Source organism: Branchiostoma belcheri, unplaced genomic scaffold, assembly GCF_001625305.1.
Source record: "Branchiostoma belcheri isolate BF01 breed outbred unplaced genomic scaffold, Haploidv18h27 scaffold32, whole genome shotgun sequence".
NCBI lineage: Eukaryota > Metazoa > Chordata > Leptocardii > Amphioxiformes > Branchiostomatidae > Branchiostoma > Branchiostoma belcheri.
Genome location: NW_017803932.1, coordinates 1,033,407 through 1,040,559, shown reverse-complemented (window position 1 = coordinate 1,040,559; position 7,153 = coordinate 1,033,407).

Sequence of the window (7,153 nt, the reverse complement as noted above, 5' to 3'; positions counted from 1 at the left end):
AAAAAAATTTTGAGCAGGGGGGAGGGCCACCGAAAATTTTTTGAGCCGGGGGAGGGCCATGGAAAAAAATTTTACCGGACCATTTTGCACCAGCCTCCCCCCCCGGTAAATATCGTACAGTCCCTAAGGCTGTCATTGGGTGGTAAATAATTCTTATGATCAACTGAATACTAGTAATCAATGAAGGAAATGAGGATCTTATCAATGAGAAAAATGTATAATTTCGTCAGTCGGAATGGTTTACATCATTTGGCGAAGGTATGAGATCGTGGAACTCTTGTTACATTTTAATACTTTATCAACACTTTAGTAAACATTCTATATATGTAGACCCACCAGTGCGTGATTTGTCATCTGCTTCAAGAGCAAGGAGGTGCTTCTGTTTGGCATAACTTTTGATAAAGTCAGGTCCAAATTTAAGCCAAGATCACAATTCCCAACCCGCGGGGCCTGACCGGGAATGAGGAGTATGATGAACAACAAAACACAAAATAATCACTACTTTACCATTATTGGTGTACATGTATGTTCTTGATAGAGATTACTAGTATTCTTTTTTTTTTCGTTCAGGCAAGCAGCCTAAACAATTTGGTTTACAATGTGATGAAGCCAGATTGAATTGAATCATGTTCTGCCAAGGAGGTACCGGTTAAAAACTCATTGGTTCTCCCGAACAAGCTTTTAGTAGAAAACCTCTAATATATATATATAGACGGTCTCTATTCCTTTCCTAATCTATCGTTTGTTACAGCACCACAATGTCAACTTTCGTGGAGACTGAATGAATACAACAACTACTGCTACAAGCTGATACGGGATCCAGTCAGCTGGTCAGAGGCAGACAGGGGATGTAGACGACTCGGCGCTCATCTTGCTTCTGTCCTTGACCATAAGGAAAACAGATTCATCACAGAGCTCATCAGAGATGGTAAGTAGTACAAGATTAGAATAAAACAAGGTACATTTCAGTTAAAAGCCCACAAGTAGTAATATGTAAGTCTGTGGGGTGAGTAATATATTACTACTTCCACAGCCCACTTAATTATACAAAACGTGGGACATTTCATTACCCATTGCCTCTAAAGAAATCAAAACCTCGTTCCATGACCTCATGTCTTGTATCTCTCTGACCATATTGCTACCCTACATGGCAGGTCTGGCATTAAGGGCAGTAAAAATGTAAGTAAGTAACTAATCTTTATTTGATTGCAGTCAATAATAGACTTGTTTGGCTGGGCCTGAGAAGAGAAGCGCCCTCTTCACCAGACGGACGGTGGATGTGGAAGTGGACGGATGGTTCACAATTTTCTTACACAAACTGGGTTCCAGGGGAGCCTAACAACGGTAATACGGCTCATGGACGTATGGAAGAACACTGTGTTGGCGCTAGGCCTCGGGTGAGTGTTCCTTAAATTTGTTTCAAGTTACAAAATATATTCTAACGCTTAGTAAAATGTTTTTCGTTCTTGTAGAATGGTGGGCAGAACACAGCAGCATTTAGGACAACTTCCGGATTGTTTAGGAAATGAATATTCCTTATGGGAAATTAAACTTTGGCTTACAATGTGAAAAATACATTTTATCTTTAATATTGAACGAAAAACTTTCCCGTGTTCAATTTTCTGCCTACTGAGAATATTTGTCAGAATTTCTCCCTTTCTATTGTATTATAAGAAATTAAGTGAAGATGGATTCTATATTACATACTCGTAGTGGAGACTGATTATCGATATCTAATATGGGAATGTTACCTGAGTATGAAAAAGGTATATAGTGTGTGTATTAACTTTTTTTCAACAGGCCAGTACCGGTTTTTGGGTGAAACTTATACGGACAGCTGGGAAAAGCGGACAGTGGAATGACAGGAACTGCCAACATCGCCACCCGTATATTTGCATGCGTCCCAATCAATAATCACATCATGTAAAAACCAGCATCAACCTTATGTTGTCCGTGTCTGAGATGATAACAAAAGAACACCGTCAGGTCCCATACTTGGGATGACATACTAGACTATTTATTGTCTTTTGGGCCTTTAGATGCAGTATTTTGGGGTTTTATAAACAACACATAATCTTATTGCCTGAGGATGTTGAAAGAGAGATACATGTAGATGTTTTTCTTTCCTTCTGTATTGTAACCTAATAGTGAGAAGTATAGAACAGTTACATGTGCTATGTGGTTGAGAAAGCACCCGTAATAATTATTGAGCTGAGATGCCGCAAACCTGTTTTGCGCTTCAAATTGTTTTGAATCCTGAAATGTTGGATGTTGTTTTTATTTTGTGTGCTTGCTTGGCAATATACCTGTGTTAAGTTACAGTATCTTCATAACCACCTGGCTCATCATGCCAAATTAGAGGTAGGATCAGATTTAATGCTGCAAAAAATAAAAGAGGGAAAGGATCAGATGTTTGACATGATTGACATAATGAAGGCTAGAAATGATGATGAAGTTGTTACCATCTCCAGAGAGCCAAGTTATATACTGATGTCATATTCATAACATGCAGGAAGTTGAATTACTGTTAATAATGCTTGTTACTTAGTACGTTTTTATTACCATACATGGCTGTATTTGAAGTAACAAAATGACTATAGCAATGATGTTGCATTCTTTGAGTATGATAACTGTTACTCGTTTTATAACTTCTGGTGGCCATGCACTGGCAAATGTTTGCAACAAATGTATCATTGTTATCACCATCAGTATCCATCATAAAGAACAATAGTATGTGGGCGTTGATACAATAACAGCAATCTCGTCCCACTCGCGTGATACAGATGAAAGTAAAGCAGTAGGTGAATAAACATGTCCTAGCGTTGTTGACATGACAAAATTAAAATATTTGGTATTTCTTCGCTATCAAGAGTTTAATAGCATATATGGTTTCTGGTACGTAACCTTCACCTTGTATAATCTGCTGTCCATACTCCAGACCACACAAATATAAATCTGCAAATGTACAATTCATTAAAAAAATACATCCAACACAACGGTGCTTTCAAGCACACAAGTAATTTCGGATACTATTTTATATTCGTTTGTTATTTTCATAGCTTATCAGACAGCATGCAAAATACCTGGTTGCCCGTGCAAATTTTACTCGGGGCAACCTATTTTTGAACCTAGGTAGCCCAGTTTGCTACCTGAATTTTAAGAATGCCCCTCCCCCTAAAATCATACCCACTTGGCTTGCACCACTGTATCCGGCAGATGTTTTTTTAATGTTAGGTATTAATGGCTATTACTAGTACATGTATCAGTTAACTAAAGGCTGTTGGAAATATTGCCAAAGGCTTATGTATGTAACATTACTTAATTTGAGGAAAGTAGTAACTTATAGTTGGGGCAACCTAAAATTCTGATGGGCAACCTAATTTTTGCCGTAGGTTGCCCACTGGGCAACCTGGTTCAAAAAAGTATTTTGTACACTGTCATAGAACGATTGGGTGAATGGTTTAATATTCATATGCTATTAAATTAGCATCTTACTTTTCTTTAGGACCACACGAGCTTGTATGGGATTATATTGTTTATTCAAATTAATCATCCAAGAAAACATATGCATTGGCGGAGCCATTTTGCTACTGCTGATTGTCTGTACATGATGTATACGTAACTGGCGCGTCGTGTGTAGACTGACGTGGCATACAGGAAAACATTAAGCCCTGGTGAAGCTATTTAGCTACACTCGGTCGCTGGCAGAACTACTAACAGGTTGGGTGTCAACACGCTGGCAAACCAAGGTACTATTAGTAACCTTGAGGAGACTAGCTTCTGTTACAAGGTTCGAGGTAAGATGATTCAATTTAATAACCTAGATTCGACTAGTCAGGAATTTTTGTAATATGTACATTGGAGATTAAGCTTGTAACTTTTTAGGCAGACTTGATCAGTCATGGTGGTGGTTGTGGAGGTACGAATTTGGGACCACATTCTTTGAATTACATCAGTCACATCTATCTGCAAGATGTTTTAGAGCCAGTCATTATCACCATGAAGGTGGGAGACGGTCCACTGAAACGTTGGAAGGTAAATAATTACCTTAAATTCACTCCTGACTGTGTATGGAGAAAACTCTGCTGAGTCAGTGGTTTACCCGCCTGCACGGTGAAACTATTCAGGGAGGCTTGTGATTATTTCGATGTTTCATACTATTTAATCTCAGGGCGTGTGTGCAAGAAATGTGGCGTACGGCAACATCCGGCACAGGTTGTTGGCTCATCCTGCGTCGCGTGCTTCTTATGGGACTGGTAGTTTGTATCGCAGTAAGCCTGTCCCTTCACCTGTCCTCTAAGGTGAGCCCATGGAAACCTTGGAAACAAGATATTGGCTTCATCACATGTAACATGTTTTATAACGACGGCTCTGTTAGAGAAATATGATAATAAAGTTTATTGCAACTTTTTGCCTGGGAGTTAATTGCAAGTACAGTAACAATGAATCACAATACACACTCTGTATATGACAACGTTAGGCTATTCTAGTCTGAAAGAAGGCTCTATCTTGCAACATGTTCTGTTTGACTTCTTTATATGAGACATGTGGTGTTAGGAGAGTACTTTTCTATCATGAAAGTTCATCTGTGTTGATACGAAAAACACTGAGGAAGACCAGCGTGACTGATAGAATTTAGCTCTAGGTGACACATCTTATCAGTGTTGGATCAAAAGTTTCAACTTTAAACATAGTGTCTGTAAATAAAAAATAAGGATGGCTTAGTTAAAAAAACTTTCTTCTCTCGATATGTGCACCGTCTGTAGCAGGCCACTGGTTTGCCGAAGGAAAATGTCGTGGCAACCACAGAGAAGAGCAACACTCCCGATGCTCTTGGGTCATCGACATTCATTGAAGAAAAGATCTTGTTTGTCTCCCCTTCAACTTCAACCCCCTTACGTATACCAAAGCGACTCGGCACCACATTGTCTACGGCATTCTACATGGAAAACGTCTCGGAGGAAGCGGCCAAATCAACTACACCCGCCACACCACCGAAGCTTGAGGGATTCGTCACTACCACTGTTACTGCTGGGATCGTACCAAGAACTACTGTCGCACCTCTCAGTCCAGGAACAGGTAAGGACGTACTGTTGGCTATATTACCAGCCGGCAGATTAGCAATGATCGCTTAATAACATTGCAGTATATTTGTTGCATTTTCAATACTCTATCAACGCTTAGTAGACATTCTATGTATGTAGTGCGTGAGTGCGCCAGTGCGTGATTTGTCATCTGCTTCAAGAGCAAGGAGGTGCTTCTGTTTGGCATAACTTTCGATAAAGTCAAGTCTAAGTTTAGGCCAAGATCACAATTCCCAACCGGGGCCTGACTGGGAATGAAGAGTATGATGAACAACTAGAGTTCCACGATCTCATACCTTCGCCAAATGATGTTAGCTTTTATGAATAAGAACTTATATACAATGTATTAATCCCCCTGATTATGCAAATAGGATCTGCAATTGCATGAATTATATCTGTTGATCATAATCTCCACCAACAGTCTTATTTTAACAAAGAATGCCATTATAGCATTTCCTCATATATTATGCAAATGAGGTCCTTATTTGAATAAGTTATGTTAAATTATGTTCACCTTCACTAAACTTCAAACACCCCAAGTATAAAATTCCAGGCAGTTACCACTATGCAATTATAACATTTTCTCATTAATTATGCAAATTAAGTCTTCATTTGCATAATCGATATCTGCCTGTGTTTCTCTCGTTGTTACCTTCGCCAAGAAGGTTATGTTTTCAGAAGCGTTCGTGTATGTGTGTGTGTGTGTGTGTGTCTGTCTGTCAACACGATAACTTGAGAAGGCTTAAATGGACTGACTTGATATTTGGTAGGTGGGTAGGTCTTGATGAGACCTCAAAATGATTAGATTTTGGGCCACCTGGCGGCTTGTCATGGTACTGCAGCAGAACTTCCGGTTTTGATATCTCATGATCCAGACATGCTAGGGTGACGAAATTTAGATGGTAGATAGCTCTTGTGCTGGGGATGAAGTGACATGAGTATGAGCCCCCTAGTTGCTTGCTCTAGAACTGCAGGGGGGTTTAAAGGACAAATGTTTAAAAGAGGATAACTCAAGAACCGATTGATGGATCATCGTGATTTTTGGTATGTAGGTAGCTTAAGTGATGCTTGACATAATGATATTACAATTATGCAAATATTGATGTAATTTGCATAATTAATGAGGAAATTCTATAAATCAGCTGCATTCCATGATAGGAAGTTCAAGCTTGTAACATATGTTATCAAGAACGAGAGAAACACAGGCAAATATCGATTATGCAAATGAAGACTTAATTTGCATAATTAATGAGAAAATTTTATAATTGCATAGTGGTAACTGCCTGGAATTTCATACTTGGGGTGTTTGAAAGTTAAATGAAGGTGAACATAATTAAACATAACTTATTTAAATAAGGACCACATTTGCATAATTTATGAGAAAATGGCATTCTTTGTTAAGATAAGACTGTCTTTTGGTGGAGAATATGATCAACAGACTGATATAATTCATGCAATTGAGGAACCTATTTGCACCCACCACCCCCACCTGTGATCACAGTCGGTCCCACACAGCTGGAGGTCGTCGAGTTTGCACGCATCTTAGGCGTCATACTGCAGAGTAACCTGAAGTGGACCAGACACGTCGAAATGATCGTTGGGAAAGGAAGCAGACGGCTCTACATGTTAAGGACACTGTACAAATACGGGTTGAACACTGTTGACCTTGTACTCGTCTACATCGGGTTCATACGTCCAGTTTTGGAGTATGCATGCCAAGTGTGGCACCCGGGACTTACAGTCGCTGAATGCCAGTCAATAGAGAGAGTACAGAGGAGAGCATGTAGAATTATCCTTGGACAGAACTACAGTAACTACAGCTCGGCCCTGTCTGAACTCTCCCTATCCACACTTTCCCAACGACGGCATGAACTGTGCAGGAAGTATGCTGAGTCACTGCTGAAATCCCCGATCTACAGAAACTGGCTGCCACCATCCCGCGAGGCCGTATCAGGCAGGACGACCAGGTCTAGCAGACAGCTACAGACTCTCAGACACAGAACTGTTCGATTTACTAAGAGCTCCATCTACTTCATGACAAAGTTACTGAACGATGTGTAAATTTAAAT